Raw genomic sequence first — 22,041 nt, 5'->3', positions numbered from 1 at the left:
TAACTGAAAACTTTGGGTTTAAGTTCTACCTGGGGATGAAGAGGTTAGCACACAAGAGGAAGATCACCCATAAGACTGATAACATAAGAAGGTTAAGTCTAGCACTTGGGATACTGCACCTCGAAAGTAATACTGGAATTGAATTTAATCGGATGTTACTGAATGTACCGTTAATACCTCGATTTGTGGGAAATGGTCACCGCCATATTAGCTGCCATGGGCACTAATTTGTTTATGTCACGAGAATCTGGGCATGATCTTGAAATGTAAGAGTGGGTAGGCTGAGCACAGATGGATAACAATACTCAGATACTCCATGAGGGGCCCATATCTCCCTGAACCGTTTTCCCGGTGTGTGGAACAGAAGGTTCCGTTAGAAGCAATGTTAGGTGAGAAGTTTCTTCTGGAACTTTCACACAACATATTTCAGAATATTTTATGCTCATTTCCATTGATCAAATAGTCAGTCACAGACACTGCATTGCAGTGAAGATTCAATATATCTAGCCACTATCCCCTTTATGGCCTTCTGTTCACTTTGCTTTTTAGTACGGTGAAGGGGCGGCACAGTTAGAAGCCTACAAGCCGTCAAGCAAAAGCAACGAATTCTTTTACGAGGATTTGGCTGCTCAGAATCCGAGGTGACATCACAGACAGGCATTCAGTTCCCTCATCCCACGCTCTCCAGGTGGGTCATGGGACAGCGCTTTCGTTCGGAAAAAACCAACCACGGAATTTTTAGTAGAAGCCTTTTAGCAAGATACGAGATCTCTAGACGGGTATCGCTTCCCAGAGTTAAGCATGTGAATCTTCGTTGCCTCAGGGGCGACGTCACAAAATAACGTTCAGTTAGAATTGAAAGGTGTAGATTTTAATATCAATTATAGTAACAATCATTATCAGCCTGATGAAAGACGTACGGAAATGTGTAAACCTCAATATTTGACAATATTGTCGTTACCAATATTTTTCTCTAAAAGTTGCAAGGCAATCTAGTTAAACTTCAATGTCGTTATCATAAAATCTGATATGTAGCCGTACAAGATGTATTATGAAAACTCTTATTCCGACGTCAGTATTAAAACATTTTCTGGAACCTCCTACTATCGAACATGTCAGTATTCTGATAGGGAACAACAACAGAATTTAATTACTCTCTCTACAAATCACGAAAAATCAGACTCCAGTGTCTGACGGCGAATTTTGGAATATTCTCTAACGTCTCCTAACAATTATACCGTGTGAGTGCTGTATGAAACAGAGGACTTAACCTCGTCTTGCCGCTGCAACTGCGTGACCGGTAACATGCTCGAATAATTCAAAAGAAATACTGCGATCAATGCAGGGTACAATGCATGGTTACAACTACTGATGCAATTATTATATGTATTTACTTTAGTCATATATATTTACTTTACATATTTACTTTATTCACCTCTTTCTTTTCCTTGACCAGTTTGAAAACAATAATCAAGTATCTGGTCACAACAAAGATACGAATATTACTCTCAATATATGCATACACAAATCTGACAAAATCCCTCCAGTGGGCAAGCAAGCATCAACTACGTGAAAATTATCAAAAAATCCTCGATTAATACCAAAATGTCCTCCAACGCGACTACCACGATCAGGGTGGGTTGCGACCTCTCCTGACGCTGGGTTTCTCTCCACTCCAGGCTAACAGTGACTACTGTCAACAATTGTTCGCACGCACAACTCGTGATAGCAATACCTCAAACTCACAGTTGTGTATGCTCCCCGCAGCAGAAACAGTGGCCGGCTTTCCTAAAAAAATATCAATGTCCAGCTTTTAGAATGTTAGAATCCGGCGTTCAGTTTGGTTCTTGCTGTTATCTTCCATGGAGCGCACAGTTTCTCGGCCGTACCTATGCGTAAGCATTCTTGTAGATCCGTTCCAAGATTGTACCACGTGGTGTGAAGTATTTTCTGCATTCCTCCTACCTCAGAACACTATTGGTTGTAAATAGCAATATTCTACAAGAGTACGAGATTGTTTAACTTTTTGCTTGGTCTTTAAAGGACAGAACTCTTAATGCCTGCCATTACATAGGCCGGCGTGTTCCTGTCCTGGAGAAAAGCAACCAAGTTTACGTCCAGAAAGAGAACGTTAGTTGACTGAATAGTAAACTTGTCTGCAGGATTTTGGAGAGTGATGATTTCACGTTAGGCTATGGAAAGTAATGACAGAAGGTGTCGGATGACTGGTGAGGTCACCTGTGTGGTGCCGTGCGTGGTAGCCGCGCAGTCTCAGGCGCCTTGCCACGGTTCGTGCGGCTCTCCCAGGCGGAGGTTCGAGAGATCCCTCGGGTTGGCTGTGTGTGCCGGCCTTAGCGTAAGTTAAAGTTAGATTAATTGTGTGTAAGACTGGGGACCGATGACATCAGGAGTTTGGTCCCACAGGAAATTACCATTACCACCACCAGCTGTGTGGTCACAGAGAGTGATTTTCAAATGGTTCAAATGGCTCTTAGCACTATGGGACTCAACAGCTATGGTCATCTGTCCCCTAGAACTTAGAACTACTTAAACCTAACTAACCTAAGGACATCACACAACACCCAGTCATCACGAGGCAGAGAAAATCCCTGACCCCGCCGGGAATTGAACCCAGGAACCCGGGCGCAGGAAGCGAGAACGCTACCGTACGACCACGAGCTGCGGACAGAGTGATTTTCCACCGCCACTGCTTCAGTATTATGCTGAGAGTGAGGTGAAATGCGCCATAGTCACAATCATCAATTTCGTGTGGACGCGATATTGGTTCACTCCCTTGAAGAGCCGCCGATTCCACTTCGTAGCGCAAATGGTTCAAATGGATCTGAGCACTATGGGACTTAACATCTGAGGTCATCAGTTTCCTACACTTAGAACTACTTAAACCTAACTAACCTAAGGACATTAGAGACAGCCATGCCCGAGGCAGGATTCGAACCTGCAACCGTAGCAGCACCGCGATTCCGGACTGAAGCGCCTAGAACCACTCGGTCACAGCGGCCGGTCACTTCGTAGCCAGATAGTTTGCTTTCAGTATGCGCTTTGGCGGTCTAACTAGTATTCGACCCTATTTTTCCGTGTTCTTCCTGTAATTTACTAACCTTACGCACTGTCACTGGTCGTTTTCGTGTATTATCCGCATAACTTTGCATTTATCATGCCACCGACCTGTGCCAATGTTACACTTCACCATTATAACCCTTTGTCCAAGTATTTAATCTTCAATTTATTTCACTATCTCATGTGTTTTGCCTCACAATAATAAATCTGATTGTCGTAGTGACCAGTTTTTTATGAAATTGATTTGATGGCCCCTCTTGTCATTACACAAATTTTCAATGAATTCCCAGCAACCATAACAAAAACTTGGTGTCAGATAAAACACAGTTTAAACAAGTTTGAAAGACTGTTTTGTGTCATCTCGTTGTTGTGGCTGCTTGGTGCGGTCGTGAGCAAGGGGCGACTCGACCCAACAAACCGGGCCTCGTCAAACTTATCGGCTGTTATGGCAACCGAATCATACTGTTCTAAGATTTTCAGTACTTGGGAAAGTGATGGATCAGTGTACCTCAGTATCTGTTCCCGTAATCTACTCTCCGGGACACTGAATGTTTTTGGATCTCTAATCATCAAATCACTGTAAAAATGGCCTCAACTACACTTAAATACATTTCCCAGTTGTGCCCATTAATTCTGTGTACCACTGACAATACATCTGTTCCGGTATTTTCTGCAAAAAAAGAAGAAAAAGAAAAAGATATCTGGCTGCAGCTACTTGGACTTTCTGGTCATAATACTGAGTTAATGCAGCGATTACTCTGTCATAACTGAGTTCGTCGGGAGACGCAGCTGGGAATAGTGTTTGTATTAACCTGAACACTGGGGACCCCACAATGGAAAGAAAGTATTGTAGCTTCACAGTCCTGGAACGTGATGAACTTGACATCGTGCTTGGGACTGTGTCAGGTATTCGAGCCATTCCTCTTCTGTGTCGCCGGAACGGCGGTATGCTGGCCGGCGGCACTTGTGCGTGTCGGTTTGTTTATTGGGCGACCGACGCAGATTGTGCAGCCAGTACTTGATGTAACGTCGTTATTAGGGTAACAGTTTGTTGTTTCTGAAACTGAAAGGCCTGCGTTAGATCCATTTCATTGGCCGTCTGCGCCTGAGGCGCAAGGGCAGGGGTCGGAGGAAGCGGGGTCCATCTACATCTACATCTACATCCACACTCCGCAAGGCACCTGACGGTGTATGGCGGAGGGTACTTTGAGTACCTCTATCGGTTCTCCCTTCTATTCCGCCCTCTTAAGCCATGGCTTACACATATACGTTTTAGATAAAAGCAAGCAAAGCCTCTGAAAAGAGAAATTTGATTAGTTCTGCGGTTCCCCTCCTGGAATACATGCAAGAACAAAGAACAAGAAATGAGCACCTCTGCATCCTGAAACACAAGGGAGGCAAGCAAAATCTGCACTGAATTATACTCGTCGCCAGTTTTTTTGTCGCCTCGCTGTCACTGTGGGCGTGTACCATGGGAAGCAAGGAGAGGACGTCGTTTGGTGTCCGGTATCCTCCTGACTGTACGCATGTATTAACAGGGTTCTTTATTTATAAGAAAAAGAAGTTACTTAAGATAGTCCAGGTGTTATTGTAAAAGCTCATCCGTAATAGCCCACTTTAGTCTCAATGCTGGTTACGTACAAGTCCGCTATGTACACTATTCTGGTCGCTAGGTACTGACACACTCTAAGCGAGAGGCTGAGCTAACGGTGACTTCGACTCCCACTGGTCTGCGACTGATGACTCGACTCGTTGACTCACTGGATGACTGACTGGGCCCTCCGGTCCGCACCGGCGATCTAGATTCCAGCTGTCGAGAGGGCGTTGCGGCCCGTTGCTTGCGAGCCTCCGTTGCTGAACTTCTTGCGACCTCTTTGGAAATTTGTGGTAAGGTCTTATGGGACCAAACTGCTAAGGTCGTCGGTCCCTAAGCTTACGAACTACTTAATCTAACTTAAACTAACTTACGCTAAGGACGACACACACACACACACACACACACACTCCGACGGGGGAAGCCCCGCGGGCCGTGACAAGGCGCCCTAGACTGCGCGGCTACCTCACACCTCTTTGCCGCCCGGCGTGCTGGCGACGGCTTACGCAACCTCGTTTTTGAGAGGAAACTTCTTCCGTTCTATAGATGAATATTTTAAGCGGGACTGTTAGACCAAATTTCTGTTAGATTTCACTTTTGACAGCACTTGGTTCACTTGGTTGATTGGTTTCAAGGGAGGGGACTAGGGGATGGAAGGAGGGAGGAGGGGGGAAGGGACCAAACAGCACTTGGTCACTGCGTATTACAAAATTATTAAAAGTGCATAACTATGTTTCCTTCTGATAGAATATTAATTCTGTAAATATTAGCTGTTCCAGTTTACTGTATAGTATTCACCTAGTTTGACAATTTCCTGACAAATGATAAGGGCAGTGACTATTATATTCAGATGTTTTATGGTTTTTATGCTACACTTTCTAACTTGTTCCACTCCCACGACAGTTATCTCATTTTTGGGTTTATGGAAAGAAAACTGAATCTAATCTAATCTGTCTATGTACGTGGTATGGTGCTCACTTTGACATGTTTGATTATCAATCAGTGAGACGTTTCAGTTTCATGAAATTATTATTTCCTTTAATTAGGTTATTTGATAGTATGGGGTGGTTTCCTTCTTCTGTAGGTCACCAAAGATCGGACATTAGCAAAAATGGTTCAAATGGCTCTGAGAACTATGGGACTTGACTTCTGACGTCATCAGTCCCCTAGAACCTAGAACTACTTAAACCTGATTAACCTAAGCACATCACACACATCCGTGCCCGAGGCAGGATTCGAACCTGCGACCATAGCGGTTGCGCGGTTCCAGACAGTAGCGCCTCGAACTGCTCGGCCACACATCAAAAGAGTGTGTGAAACAGGACAACTGACACTCCACAAAAGATCTTATTAACCCTGAGCCTGATGCAATTGGTTAAACTTTATTTTACCTGATTGACATTTGAACTGGAAAGATAAGGGGCGAATACTTAAAAATAAATGAACATCAAGAATTTAAAGCAGACTTAAGTCTACTAATTTGTACTTCTTTACAGGAAAAGTGGGTGAGTAAAAGTCCATTCTTATCCTAAGTTCTCGTCATTGAAATTTCGTGGGAATATTTTTATGTCTTGTGTTTCGTTATGATTTTACTGAATTTGTCGAACTTGTGACCTGAAAGTACAGTAAAATACTTTGTTACACTATAGAGAAACGCCATTGATAGGATCTTTGCAAGGTTTGTAGTTAGTGATGTGGTTCATGACGACTGAGGGTGACTAAGATTTTGTTCTGATTTTCCATTACGGTAGTGCGTTTTATTTTGTGACAGTGTGTGTTTGTGACTTTCGTCATGAGAAAGGGAGAACGATGACAGGCTATTGCAGAGCGTAGACAACATCCTTTTTCAATAAATTTCAAGTAAGGTTTCTAATATTCTGCGTGGTGTCTGTTGTTCAATGTCGTGTCTCCCTACCACTTTCGCTCAACGACGCTCTGAGCGTGTTTTTTAGGGAATTGACTAGTTTGAACCTGGGACCTGTTGCAGGTAAGGAGACGCCAGTCCACACATGACATGTAGAATTCAGAAGAGTTCAGTGAGACTAGCGATTATATAACCAAATACTTAATGATTACAGCGTCAGCTCCTCTGCACTCCCTGCAAAAGAATCTTAATACTAACTAAATTTAGTGGAATGGGTTCAAGGCTTTCCTATTTTTAGTTAGCTGGTAAAATAACGTCGAAAAAGCACTTAAGTTTACCATTGGAAATTTTATTCTACTCACAAAACCATTGTTTATAAATTGCACTATTGATAAAAAGACATGTTTTAATACAGGATGATAAAAACCAACTGCGTTCAACAAAAATGTGAACGAATATTCCCTGAATGGGTTTCCAAGTTCTACAATGGATCGAAGGATGACCTATGCCCTATCACATCTATAATCTAGGTTTAAATTAAGTTTCACAAAAGAGAAAATTATCAGAAGGGTCTACAGTGACCCTCAATTATCTTTAATCACTTATCTAACTTGTCGTAAGTTACAGTGGCTGATGTGGCTTCTCAATAATTATATAACAGAAAAATCATCGCGTTTCAGATTTTAACTTACGTAGCGAATGTGAATACCATGAGCTTAAATTGACGATCGACACTAGTATTACGAAAAAGGGGATGTAACAGATGAGACTTCCACATTTCTGAGTGAAGCCTTCTGCGCTCAAAAATGCGGCATTGCGTGCGTTCATTACCTTGTCGGTGTTCGTTATGGGGCGACAGATGGCACAGCTCCCCGCACCTCGCCATCTCGGAAGCAACTCTCCCCTAACTTCTCCTTACTACCATTTACCGAAGTTGGTTTAAAAAGAAAAAACCTATCTGGCCATGTTTTCATCTGACCAATCAGGGTCTCAATGTTAACCTTAAGCTCTGCCTACAAAAATTCTGTCTATCCAATGAGAAACGGTATACTTTTCGTGGTGGGGCAATGTTTTTAACGTTTGCAACGTAACAGAGACGCGAAAAGGTCTCACGCTAAAACTTGCGGCTGGTGTGGCACTTTTAGTGTTATCATAAGATCTATATTGTTCTTCTGGAGGGCTCTAGCTATTAACATGGGTTGGGTGGTGGTCCTTGTGGTTAGCCGGCGACGTGGGTGTCCGTCCCTTATCGTAGGGCTTTCTAGCTTAACACGGTTGTGCTCTCGGCTTCTGTTCTCATTTCTCCCCTCGGAACTGCATCTGTCTCACTGTGGGAAGGTATGACATGCGTTTAGGCATTCTGTGGTATTCCATTTGCTCGCTCGTTACCCGTATTACTTTGGTTAATTTAATGTCAGGATTTATTCGGAGCTATGTGACATACTACTGGATTTGCTTATCATGTCAGCGTTTTCATGGAAGGTGTTAGATTTTTGCCTGACACCTTACATGTTTACGTAGGGAAGATTTTTCCTTTAATTTTTAAAGTTTGTTGTGGAGATTGTGAAGTGCATATAGCAATGTCTCAGACAGCTGAAAATTTAGTACCCGAGGTGAACTGGCTGGGTATGTACACTACTGGCCATTAAAATTGCTACACCAAGAAGAAATGCAGATGATAAACAGGTATTCATTGGGCAAACATATTATACTAGAACTGACATGTGATACATATTCACACAATTTGGGTGCATAGATCCTGAGGAATCAGTACCCAGAACAACCACCTCTGGCCGTAATAACGGTCTTGATACACCTGGGCATTGGGTCAAACAGTGCTTGGATAGCTGAAACATCAAAGAATAGTGAGGTAAGGCATCAGTCTGTAGTCTGAATCGCCGACATAATTTTCCACTTAATAGCAATTGTTATAAAAAAGATCTGTTCAACACGTGGTTTCTCAGTTTTAAAGGTTTAATTTCAGGGAGAGATTTAGGAGAGCAGCACCAGCATATGGTATTACTTGAGGGTTAAAAATTCCTTATGAGAGCGCCAGGGCAGATGAGACAAACGGTGAAAATAAAAAATCCAACGCGTTTTGTAAAATATTCATCGCTGGGTCGCTTAAAGCATTCGAAAAATTTGCAGATGGGTGTATGAGTGTTAAAGTCTATCTGTGCGTCAGAGTTCCAATGCAAACATTGTTTTGTCATCCTTCCTGTCTGTGCAAAGTCTAACTGAGAAGAAACGCGTATGCAGCCCAACAGTGGTTAGAAGAGTGTAACTGCCTGAAAACCGCCACACAGCAGAACCGACTCATAACGGCCTGGAGTCAAGTCGAGACAACATTGGCCTCTGCGATCTGGCTGTCTTGCTGCTTTACTGCTTATCGACATCTACTTCTACATACATAATCCGCAAGCCACCGTACGATGCATGGCGGAGGGAACAATGTACCATCACATTTTTTTTTATCTAATGGGAACTAAATGCGGAGGTCATCGGTCCCTAAGCTTACACACTACTTAATCTAACTTAAACTAACTTACGCTAAGGACAACACACACACACACACCCATGCCTGAGGGAGGACTCGAACCCCCGACGTGGGGAACCGCGCGGACCGTGACAACGCACCCAGATCGCGCGGCTACCCAGCGCGGCCGTACCACTACCAACCATTTCCTTCGCAAACAGAGCGAGGGAAAAACGACTGACTAAAAGCAACAATACGAGACGTAATCTCTCTCATCTTCGTGGTCGTTACACAAAATGTACGTTGGTGACAGCAGAATCGACTCAAGTGCCGTTTATCTAAATTTCTGCAATAGTGCCTCGCGAAAAGTGCGTCGTCTTCCCTCCAGGGGATCCCATTCGAGTTCACGAAACCTTTCCATAACACCTGAGTGCTGGTCGAACCTACCGGTAACAAATGTAGCAGCACACCTCTGAATTACTTCGCTGTCTTACTTTAATCCGACCTAATGGGGATCCCAAACACTTGAGGAGTTCTCGGGCATGGGATCGCACTAGCGTTCTATGCACCGTCTCCTTTATAGATGAGCTACACTTTCCCAAAATTCTCCCAATTAAAAGTAGTCGAGGATTCGCCTTCCAATCTACCAACTTGACGTGCCCATTTCGTCTCATAACACTTCGCAACGCGCATGTGACTGTGTCAAGCAACACATTACTGCGGAACGTTATAGGATTGTTTTTCGTACTTATCCGCATAAATCAGTTGGTTAACAAGTTTTTTTTATTGGAAAAGGGCACCAAACAGTAGGTGACATATAGCTAATTATTTGTCTAAAGCTGGCCGAAGTGGCCGAGCGCTTCTAGGCGCCGCAGTCTGGAACCGCGAGCCGCTACGGTCGCAGGTTCGAATCCTGCCTCGGGCATGGATGTGTGTGATGTCCTTAGGTTAGTTAGGTATAACTAGTTCTAAGTTCTAGAGGACTAATGACCTCAGAAGTTGAGTCCCATAGTGCTCAGAGCCATTTCAACCATTTGAATTTGTTTAAATCGGTTTCGTTTTGCTGCGAAGGGATATATTGGAAGTCAGCTGCATAGATGTCTGTGAAATTTACATTTCTTCTAGGAGACACAGAAAACTTATTATATCCGAGATAATGATCGTTCCAACGGCCCTAGGCATAACGACTTTATTTGACTTCAAGTGTGACTATAATTAGTTTAATTAATAATGTTTCATTAATAGAAGTTGCAGTTTATAGCACAAAGAATACCATTCCACCTGTTAGAAATTACTGAAAAAAGTTACGAAATAGATTCACATTTAGGGTATTTGGATTGGCACCAGTTGTTTGTGACACATGAAAATTTGCGCTGGACCGTAACTCGAAGCCGTATTTCTCGATTACAGCGAGTGGTCGGTTTAACCACTTGCTGTACAGAGTCGACATGTTGCGTTGGCCTGCTCCATCATCAGATCTGTTTCCAATCGAGACCATATGGGACATCACTGGACGATCACTCCAGAGTCACTCAAAAACAGCATTAACCGTTCTGCTATTCACTCTATTGGTCGACCAACTGCAACAGGCACGCAACTCCACCGCACAAACGGACATCCGTCATCTGTGCAACACAATGCACGCGCGTCTGCATGCTTGCTTTCAACATTCTGGCGGTTACACTGCTTATTAATGTACAAGCATTTCACATTTGCATGGCTTATCTCGCGCTTAAATTAACCTGTGATGTTGCAGTGTTAACCACTTAAATATGTTACCTAGACAAATGAATTCCAGAAATTTCATTACTCTGCATTACAATCAAGCAAATCAACTGCAGTCGGACAGAGCCTCGAGTACAGTTATGAAACGGAATCCGGCGAGACTAGTATGGTGGTGAAAACGCCAAGTTTCTGGATCAGCGCAATTGACAGTCGAGAGGAAATAAGGACGTCGGGGAAGCTAATAGTGGTCAGATGTTTCACTGTAAACAAGGCTCGGTATTCAGTTCTCAGTCTATTAACATCTCGTCTGCCATCTCATCAATCAGAACACAGAGAATATGCGTTTCATATAATAACAACAGCAGCCCCGAAAAGCAAATGAGCATCAAAGGGTGGTGCCCACAGTCGAATTCGGTGCAACGCCAATAACACTAATCGTTCACTCTCAGCCCGATGGCTGTCGAGGTGGCTGTATTCAGGAAGGTGGGGTTTGACTTGGGATCGATATTCACTTGTTTCCGTTTGCTTCCAACGTTAGCTTTCTAAACTAAGTACAAAAATTGCTTTCATTGAACGTATCAACAAATTTATTTAAACCGTAATTTCATGTAACATTTCTACAATCTTTAATGGCGCGTCTCACGTATACAGCCCGAACACTATGTTGTCACTGGCTGAGGCTGACTGGGATGGTTGCGCAGAGAAAGCTGTGTGCGGTGTACATGAGGATAAGGAATGGTCGGTCACTGAAGTATTGTGAATGAAAATGCAGTCAACATATCAGCTGAGCACCCGAAAGGACGCCATTAGTCAATCTTAATCAATCACGCCGTATAAAATCTTAGAGATCACGACATTCATGATTCTATTCAAGCGAGGTGTTATTCCTGTTGTCTGCAATTTTTTTTATTTGCATCTGTTGTTGTTTGTAAGAAGAGAAGAATTGCTCTTTTAATACGGACTCCCCCCCCCCCCTCTCTCTCTCTCTCTCTCTCTCTCTCTCTCTCTCTCTCTCTCTCTCTCTCTGCGCGATCGCGCGCGGATGTGTGTGTTTATGTGTGTGCGCGCGTGTGCGCGCGTGTGCGCGCGTGTTTTTGTCAGAGAGAGAGAGTCAGAGAGTGATAACTGTGTGTACAAACAGTTAGATAAGAAATTATATTCAGTTCACATTAAGTAGTTCGTGTTATCACTTGTTGCATCGGTTAGCAGAGCGTCCATGTCGTAACAGTACGACTAGCTGGAAGAAAACTCCGGACTGGACGGTTTTAAACTAGTATATTTGACACGAAAAGAAATCACCAGGCAATATAGGCAGCTATTTTATCACATCATTTGTCATCGCCATCTCTCTGTCGGCAAGGACAAGATTTCAAAGTGGCAGAGTGTCAAAGCCGTGAAGACAGCCCCTGCGACAAACGTCGTTTCAGCGAAAGGCTTCTCGTTGTAGTTTCTGGGCAATGAACATTTTATACATTTTTGTTGCTAAACTTCATCGATTCTTCGACTTCTTCGTAATGACATCGGGCGCTAAGTGTAAAAATTTTCTTCCGCTTTCCTATTGAAGATCTGCGCTCATTAGCAGTTACATTAAAGACACCGACGTACACAACCATCGAACTCTGTAATGCACGAAGGAGAGCATTTGGTACCAATATTAAAAATTTTCTGACTTCCTCCACCCGCGTGGTGAGCGATACGATTGTGTCGCTTTGCGTGTGTGCACGCCCTACTGTCTCTTTCCAAGTGATGCCTGAACGGAATAAACAACGGTGGCAACGTCTTTTACAGCGGAATCAAAACATAAAGATCCGTGGGACAGAACCCAAAGTGAATCTTGCATGCGTGTTACAGGCAGCGCGCAGCCACAGCCACAGCCGACTTCCCTAGCTCCTTTCGCTTTTTGTGCCGCGTTCCCAGCACAGCAATAAGTCAGCGACTGGGCGAATAGTTCTGCTTACGTAGATGCCGCCACATTCACCTACACACTCACGAGCCAGTACATTATGACCATCAGCTTAATAGCTTTCTAAGGTCATTTTAGAAACTATCATGCAGCAACTATCATGGGAGAATATCAGACTGGGTTCCGTACAACTACTGACATTGTGTTAGGCAAATTCTTGAAAGAGAGAGAGAAGCCCAGTTCTTGTTCATAGGGTTTCAAAGAGCTTATGACGCTATTCATCTAGATATCCTCTAAAAATTTTTGAAGACGTTCCGAATCCCAAATAAGCTTACTGAAATGGTTAAAATACGCACGAATGAATCTAGAGCGACAGTAAGAACTAGTGGAGTATACCCACATCCTTTTCTTGTAAGAACTATTCTAAGACTGGGAGATGTACTGTTGTGCGTACCATTTAATCTCACCCTCAACAAAATCATAAAAGAGAGCAAAGTTGAAGAGCGTAATGGGCTATGTATAGAAGGTGCCAGGTTTCAGATATTAACCTACACAGAACACACAGTGTAAGTAAGCGAGAGTGAACAAGATCTTGGTGACATGCGTAAAAGGATTGCCATAGCAACAAGTGAAGTAGGACTATTCGTCGAGAAACAAAAAACACAAGATATTCAGGTAAGCATAACTTAATAGGCACAAGAGCATTTCATAGATGACAGAGACAAGTTCCAGTCTGTTGATCAGTACAAGTACCTGGGAAGTAGGTACAGTTCTTATAATCAAATACCCATAGACGTACATTGAAGAGCCAAAGAAACTGCTGCACCTGCCTAATAATGGTTAGGGCCCCCGCGAGCATGCAAAAGTGCTCCAACACAACTTGACAAGAACTCGACTAATGTCTAACGCACTGCTGGAAGGAACTAACACCATGAATCGTGCAGCGATGTCCATAAATCCGTAAGAGTACGAGGGGGTGGAGATTTCTTCTGAACAGCACGTTGCAACGCATCCCAGAAATGCTCAATAATGTTCATGTCCGGGACGTTTGGTGGGCAGAGGAAGTGTTTAAACTCCGAAGAGTGTTCCTGGAAACACCCTGTGGCAATTCTGGACTTGTGAGGTGTTGCATTGTCCTACTGGAATATCCCAAATCCATCAGAACGCACAGTGGATACGAATGGATACGGGTGATCAGACAGGATGCTTACGTATGTGTCACCTGTCAGAGTCGTATCTAGACGTATCAGTGGTCCCATATCACTCCAACTGCGCACGTCCCACATCAGTACCGAGCCTCCACCAGCTTGAGGAGTCCCCTACTGACATGCAGGGGCCATGAATTCATGAGGCTGTCTCCATGCGCGTACACGTTCATCCGCTCTACACAATTTGAAACGAGACTCGTCCGACAGGGCAACATGTTTCCAGTCATCAACAGTCCAATGTTGGTGTTGACGGGCCCAGGAGAGGCGTAAAGCTTTGTGTCGTGCAGTCATCAAGGGTACACGAGTCGGTCTTCAGTTCTGACAGCCCATTTCTATGATGTTTCGCTGAATGATTCGCACGCTGACCCTTCTTGGCTCAGCACTGAAATCTGCAGCAATTTGCGGAAGGATTGCACTTCTGTCTGGTTGGACCATTCTCTTCAGTCTCCGTTGGTCCCGTTCTTGCAGGATGTTTTTTCCGGCCGCAGCATTGAAGGAGATTTGAGTTTTACCGGATTCCTGATGTTCACGGTACACTCGTAAAATTATTCGTACGGGAAAATCCCCACTTCATCGCTACCTCAGAGATGCTTCCCATCGCTCGTGCGCCGACTGAAGCAGCGCATTCAGACTCCAAGTCTTGATAACCTGCCATTGTAGCAGCAGTAACCGATCTAACAATTGTGACAGATAATTATTGTCGTATATAGGCGTTGCCGACCGCAGCGCCGTATTCCGCTTGTTTACATATCACTGTATTTGCTATACCAGCTTATTTGGCGCTACAGTGTAAATGAAGAATTTCTGTTGGCTCTAAATGGCCATTTGCCCTCAGACATATGCTCCAGTCTAAAGTCATATCACATCCTGCGCAAATTATCTACAATGCCGTTGTACGCCCCAGTATCCTCCACGGTTCAGAAGACTGGACATCGACCAAACGAGAGACGCAAAAGCTCGTAACATCGGAGATAAAGGTGATGATAAGAATCTGGGACCGGTGGGAGACGGAGATGCTTGGTGAGCAAGAAAAAACTATGAATTTTGTGAGACCATCGACCAGCCGCACGTTTTAGAACATCAAAATAGCACATGACTCTAATGGGTAGGTCACATAAACCGTACGTCAGGGACCTGACTTCTTAAGTAAGCTTTCATTGGCCACATTACACCCCTGGGTAGGCCAAAAAGCAGATGGGAAGACGACGTAAAGAAAGGTACGAAAGCTCTGAATGTATCGACTGGGAGGAAACAGCAACAGACTGAATGCAGTCTGATTGTTGATGTCGTGCAGGGCCGGTGACTATTGAATAAGTAAGTAAGTAAGTTTAACAGCCTGTTTGTACATATTTGTATCCAAATACGGCAGCGATTTTGCATAGAATGGTTTCGACAAGTTATTGGTAGGTTTCCGGAGGCATGCGGCACCAAATAACAAAGTGCAGTTCGTGTATATTATGGGCCGATGGTTTGTGGGTGAAGAATTGGCGTCTGCTTCAGGTCAGACGAATGTAGTGGCCGCTACATCAACACGAGTTTACTATCGTGGTCCTCAAACCGCCGTATCACTATCCTGATCCTGTGACATGAACAGTTATCTTGCTGGAAAATGCTATCTCCATCGGGAAAGACATCAATCACGAACGTATGCAGGTGGTCTGCAACAGTGTTCAGAATGTGCTCAGCTCTCAAGGAGTCTCAGTTACTAATGCAAGTCGCATAGAAACTCACGTAAATGTCCCCTTTAGCATAATACATGATGTGTCAATAAGGACTTTGGAACAATATAGCAATTCATTGACATAACTTACAGAATCGGTAGATGTGACATTTTGTACGACACAACCTAAAGTTTCACATTAAAGTATCAAGTGTCTTTTGGTTCGATGTGACTATCATTTGTGAAGCGGGAAACATCCCACTGGTTATCAAATGGTTCAAATGGCTCTGAGCATTATGGGACTTAACATCTGTGGTCATCAGTCCACTAGAACTTAGAACTACTTAACCTAACTAACCTAAGGACATCACACACATCCATGCTCGAGGCAGGATTCGAACCTGCGACCGTAGCAGTCCCACAGTTCCGGACTGAGCGCCTAGAACCGCTAGACCACCGCGGCCGGCCACTGGTTATCAGTTTCTTCCCACACTCACTGCAGCAAATCGGCAGCGTAGATTCAGTTTTTTCAGATCTGCTAAACTGGTTGGTAGGGGAGGAACACAGACATGGTCTTTAATGAAAATGCAGAAAAAGGAGTCCAGTGGTGTCAAAGTAGTGAGCATGACCACACGATTACCCCTTCAGGCCTTCTCCACAGACCTGGGAGACGATTATAGAGGAATCCTCGAACTTCTGTGAGTAAATGAGGTGGTACACTGTCTTGCTCGTAGTAAATCATCCCGTCTCGGCCATTTTCATATATCTGTGGGATTAAAAAGTTTTCAAGCATATTCAGATACGCAATACCAGTGACATGTTTCTCCATGAAGGAGATGGGGCATACGCTTTCAATTTGTTAAGGCCACCAAACACATTAACCCTGAGGCTGTCACGAAAGTGTTCCCGTCTTGCATGTGGAATTTCGGTGCCCCATGTTCTGCAGTTGTGGGTGTTCACCATGCTACCGACATGAAATGGAGACTTATTGCTGAAGGTTATTGTGTTCACGAAGTCTCATCGTCTTCTACCTGATGCAACATTTCTGCAGAGATTTCGCCACGAGCATCGTTATCTGCATCACTAAAGGGATTGTGCAATTGCGAACTTGTATGGTTTCAAGCATAAACATCTACGCAGTACTCAGTATTTTGTGAAATGCTAGTCTTGCGAGACGCACGTCGAGTTGATTTTTGTGGACTGCGGGCAAAGCTCTCCCTAACCTTTTCGAGATAGTCATCAACACGCGAGGGGCCTGGTTACTCATCATGTCGCAGTGATCAACCTGTCTCAACGAAGTTCTTGTACCAAGAGTAAATTTTAGGCCTGCTTGGAGTTTCTTTAGCGTATTCGGTTCGAAATTTACGCCGAACAACTAAAACACACAGCGAGCACGCTTTACACCAGTAAAAGTAGCCATTTTATCTGTACACTGCGCTGGTGCTCCTGAATGGCGGAATGGGGTACTGATACACTTAGTGAATCAAACTTCAGGTTGTATGCTACAAAATGACATGTATCATTTCGAAGTTGTAAGGCCCTTTTTGACTCGCAATGTACTGCCTCCACCATCCCGCCTCCTTGTCGCGGTACATTTTTCGATCAGCCTTTCTTCTGGATGCCGGCGCATCCGTACACATATTGCAATTCTCATCTGCTGTGGATTCCCATACTGAACAATGTGCGCTGAACGGCGTGTTCCGAAACACTTTTTTGCACCATCACTGCACTACGACTTGATATCGGCCACAGATCATCGCCTACCCCGCTAGGGTGCAAGCGTCCACCTCCATTTCTGTGGTGAGGCGAGGACGTCCAACAACTTGGCATCCAAAAATAGTTCAAATGGCTCTGAGCACTATGGGACTTAACATCTGAGGTCATCAGTCCCCTAGAACTTAGAACTACTTAAACATAACTAACTTAAGGACATCACACACATCCATTCCCGAGGCAGGATTCGAACCTGCGACCGTAGCGGTCGCGCGGTTCCGGACTGAAGCGCCTAGAACCGCTCGGCCACAGCCGACGGCACTTGGCACCCACTTGTTGTTTTACTGCCGTCAGCATTCTTTTGCGAAAGGATTCAACGTCTACATTAAGAGGTGCGAAATCACTGTAATTGTCTTTCAAAGAGCTACTGAATGCAGTTACGAAAACTATACGCTTGCATTAGAAAAAAAACGTAGTTGCTTCATTGTCTCAATCGATATCAGAGTTAAGACTCAACCACATACAAATTACGTGCCCCTTAGCGGACTGTCATTTGCCGAAAACCTCGTTACGATATCTGAAACCGTTCACTTAATGAAAGAGGTGTTATGTCTTACGAGACCCACCCTGTATATCACACGTGCCTAAATACAGATTGCGGCACGTAAAGCCGGCCCGTTATAATAACTGACGCTCTTCTTCTGTCACATTTGAAAAACCTCCTCCAGGATTGCCAAATATACTGTCGTGTCAAGGAATATGGGCGGAAACGGCACACCAAATACCTACACTATGTGATCGAAAGTGTCCCGACACCTGGCTCAAAATTACTTACAAGGTCGTGGCGCCCTACATCGATAATACTGGAATTCAATCTGGTGTTGGTCCACCCATAGCTTTGATCACAGATTCCACTCTCGCAGGCATATGTTCAGTCAGGTGCTGGATGTTTCTTGGTGAATGGCAGCCCATTCTTCACGGAGTACTGCACTGACGAGAGGTATGAACGTCGGACGGTGAGGCCTAGCACGACGTCGGCGTTCCTAAACATCCCAAATGTGTTCTATAGCACTCCGCCACACGCCGTGCATGATGGACAGGTGCTCGATCGTGTTGAAAGATGCAATCGCCACTCAGGAATTGCTCTTCAACAGTGGGGAGCAAGAAGGTGCTTAAAACATCAGTGTAGGCCTGTGCTGTGATAGTGCCACGCAAAACAACAAGGGATGCAAGCCCCCTCCATGAAAAACACGACCACACCATAACACCACAGCCGCCGAATTTTACTGTTGGCACTACACACGCTGGTAGAGGACGTTTACCGGGCATTCGCCATACCCACACCCTACCATCGGATCAGCACATTGTGTACCGTGATTCGTCCCTCCACACAACGTTTTTGCAATGTTCAATGGTCCTATGTTTACGCTCTTTACGCCAAGCGAGACGTCGTTTGTCATTTACCGACTTGATATGGCTGGCTTATGAGCAGCCGCTCGACCATGAAATCCAAGTTTTCTCACATCCTGCCTTACTGTCATACTCCTTGTGGTGGATCCCGATGCAGTTTGGAATTCATGTGTGATTGTCTGGATAGATGTCTGCCTATTACTTATTACCACCCTCTTCAACCGTCGGCGGTCTCTGTCAGTCAACAGACGAGGTCGGCCTGTACGCTTTTGTGCTGTACGTGTCCTTTCACGTTTCCACTTCACTATCACATAGGACACAGTGGACCTATGGATGTTTAGGAGTGTGGAAATCTCGCGTACAGACGTATGACACAAGTGACACCCAATCACCTGACCACGTTCGAAGTCCGTGAGTTCCGCAGAGCGCCCCATTCTGCTCTCTCACAATGGCTAATGACTACTGAGGTCGCTGATATGGAGTAGCTGGCAGCAGGTGGCAGCACAATGCACCTAGTATGAAAACCGTATGTTTTTGGGGGTGTCCGGATACTTTTGACCACATAGTGTATCTTGTCCTCATGCAAGGTACCTGGTGGATAGCGTGTTGGTTTTTTGTTAACTAATACCGGTTGTTTGGGTAACTTACGTACCCAGTTGGAACCACGCCCCGACACTCATGATGAGTCTTGGGTCAAGACACCACTGGCAACATTTCTCAACAGCCGTGAATAGACATGCACTCTATTCTGCAGGTCAGGCTCCTTCAGTTGTAGCACACCACTTATCCGGTACGGTGTTAACTTCAGTCCCCTTAAAACGCCTCTGCCACTTCTCTCTCACGCACCAATTTCTGACTGAATCTGCTAGTTGACTAACATGGACCTCTTGCCAATATCTCCTGGACCTGCCTCTTTAATTCAGGTGTGCAGACACGTGGGTCTTTTCCTGAGAGCATTTTGAACCGATCCTGTACGCCGCCATTTTTCAATCGATTACCTTATGGTGCTTTTCGATGGCACAGATCGTCCTGGAAATATCTCCTGAAACAAATTGTTTGTTTTCACAAAAGATCCAGTGAAACTAAACCCTTCAACAATGGCAACATGCTCGGGTAACGAATACGGCATTATCACACTGACAGTAACCCGGCTTCTCACAATGAGGCCTTTCTCGCAGCTGGTTCGATAAGCTTCACTGGCTACGGTTTCAGCTGGCTTACACAGCAAATTTGCCAGTAGTTTCGGAACATCAGAGGAAAAGGCTAATTCATGCGCGACTGTTTGGACGGCGTTTTTCATTTTCCACTAATGTTGACGCGCACGCACGCTCTCGAACATTATCTTTGTGTACGTCGGGGTGGTTTTACGTGCTGCACCCTGTATCTCATGAAAACATCTTCGAGTTGTCGGCAGTTTCCGCAATGGACCAGAAACTACTTCATTATTCACTTCGCAACAACGAATGAACGTAACTGACAGCACAACACAACACTGCGTAACGGCTAATGCACTGCTGTAGAGTCTACACAGTACTGCTGCTGTTATTATTTGTGTCAATGATCAGAAACAAAGTGTTTGTCATTTCAGAAGTCAGGAATCCAGCAATCAAGTTTTAATATTTTTTGTGGGATCTAAAATTTGAAAACCTGTCTCACACCGGCCTGATTCAGCTTCACTGATCAGGTTAGTAAAAAACATGCGTATATTAAGGGAATTTTCATTCACAAAGCAGGCTTATCACATTCACACAGTTCAATACTGTCCTATCCCGATTAAACTGAGCTTAACTTAAATTCCATAAGGCAGTGAAGCAATTTCGAAGTCTCGGTGCGACGAAAATTGTCAGTCGATCTCCTGAAAACATTTGTAATAATTATTAACGTTCAGTGATCACATGGGGAAGACCGGAGATCTGCTGGTAAGACCGTGTTAGCCCATTTATTGAAAGTAATAAACTGGATATCTTGAGCATACAAAACGGCAGGTTCGTCAAGTGTAAATCAGACGCTCCCACTGATCCCGTGCAACACAGCGTAGTAAGCAGACACTGTCAATAACAATCAGTTAAATAATACGCGAACACACTTACTTTAGTTCATGTATTAAATTCCTTCTCATACAGAATCTCATCAAGATGGCATCTTCGTTCTTTCACGGCTAATCGGCAAGCACTCCTTCATTCTTTTCATAAGAGAAAACATAGACAGCAGAGAAGCTATTCCATAGAATAAATGGACGCTCCAAACAATAATAGGGCTTGAAACTACTTTGCATTGATAATCATCGTATATTAAAGTTTAGGAGTCGGTAAGATAACAAGAGATATTTCGAGATATGTACTGAGTTATATAATTTATAAAATTTCTGAAAATATCGCGGAGAGACATATATTTCGAGATATGTACTGAGTTATATAATTTATAAAATTTCTGAAAATATCGCGGAGAGACATATATTTCGAGATATGTACTGAGTTATATAATTTATAAAATTTCTGAAAATATCGCGGAGAGACCGCTGGAAGAGACATTATAAAGTGATTTACGAACATCGAAGGAAATTTATCAGCCAATTCGCAAAGAGTAGACCTGAGTATAGTGCACACGTTTTAATTTGACTGAATTTAAAAGCTTGTGCAGGTAATCGGTGATGCAATTGTCGCTAAGGGCAGGAATGATAGAAAGGAAGCATGTTTTGTAACAAGTGTCTACCCTCAACGTGGATAGCTAGATTGCTTTTCTTAGGAGGAGTTGAAAGTAGCATTCGCTTTACACTGAGAATTGCTTTTTCATGGCATCATTTGTACCACTGTGTCATTAGCTCGTGGTTTAATAAAACATCTACAATAATTATTTATCATTTATCATTTACCTTTCATCATTTCAAAAATAAAAGCGTTCAAAGAAAATTACATTCAGTTCAAAAGTTTAGTTGGACGCTGATGTTGATGATGTATGGGGTTGGGGAGGGAAGTGGGGTACTAACTAATATCCGATTGCACCCACGAGTAATGGGAACCACTGTCTTAGAGCATCAGCTGCTCACTAATCCATCAGACGGAATTCCATCTCACGGTGTACAGCGACTGTCTGCTTTGGCTCAAAAATTGCCTAAATGGCTCTAAGCACTATGGGACTTAACATCTATGCTCATCAGTTAGAACTACCTGAACCTAACTAACGTAAGGACATCGCACACATCCATGCCTGAGGCAGGATTGGAACCTGCGACCGTAGCAGCAGCGCGGTTCCAGACTGAAGCGCCTAGAACCGCTCAGCCACAGCGACCGGCTCTGCTTTGGCGCATCAGTTTATTATGACCAGTTAAAGGTGACTCACCTTCACTACTTCCCCGCTTATAATGTCTGACGTGACTCAACGCTGACTAGCGTTATCGACGTTTAGTGTGT

Source organism: Schistocerca gregaria, chromosome 2 (genome assembly GCF_023897955.1).
Source record: "Schistocerca gregaria isolate iqSchGreg1 chromosome 2, iqSchGreg1.2, whole genome shotgun sequence".
Lineage (NCBI taxonomy): Eukaryota > Metazoa > Arthropoda > Insecta > Orthoptera > Acrididae > Schistocerca > Schistocerca gregaria.
Note: the sequence above shows the minus strand (reverse complement) of the source record.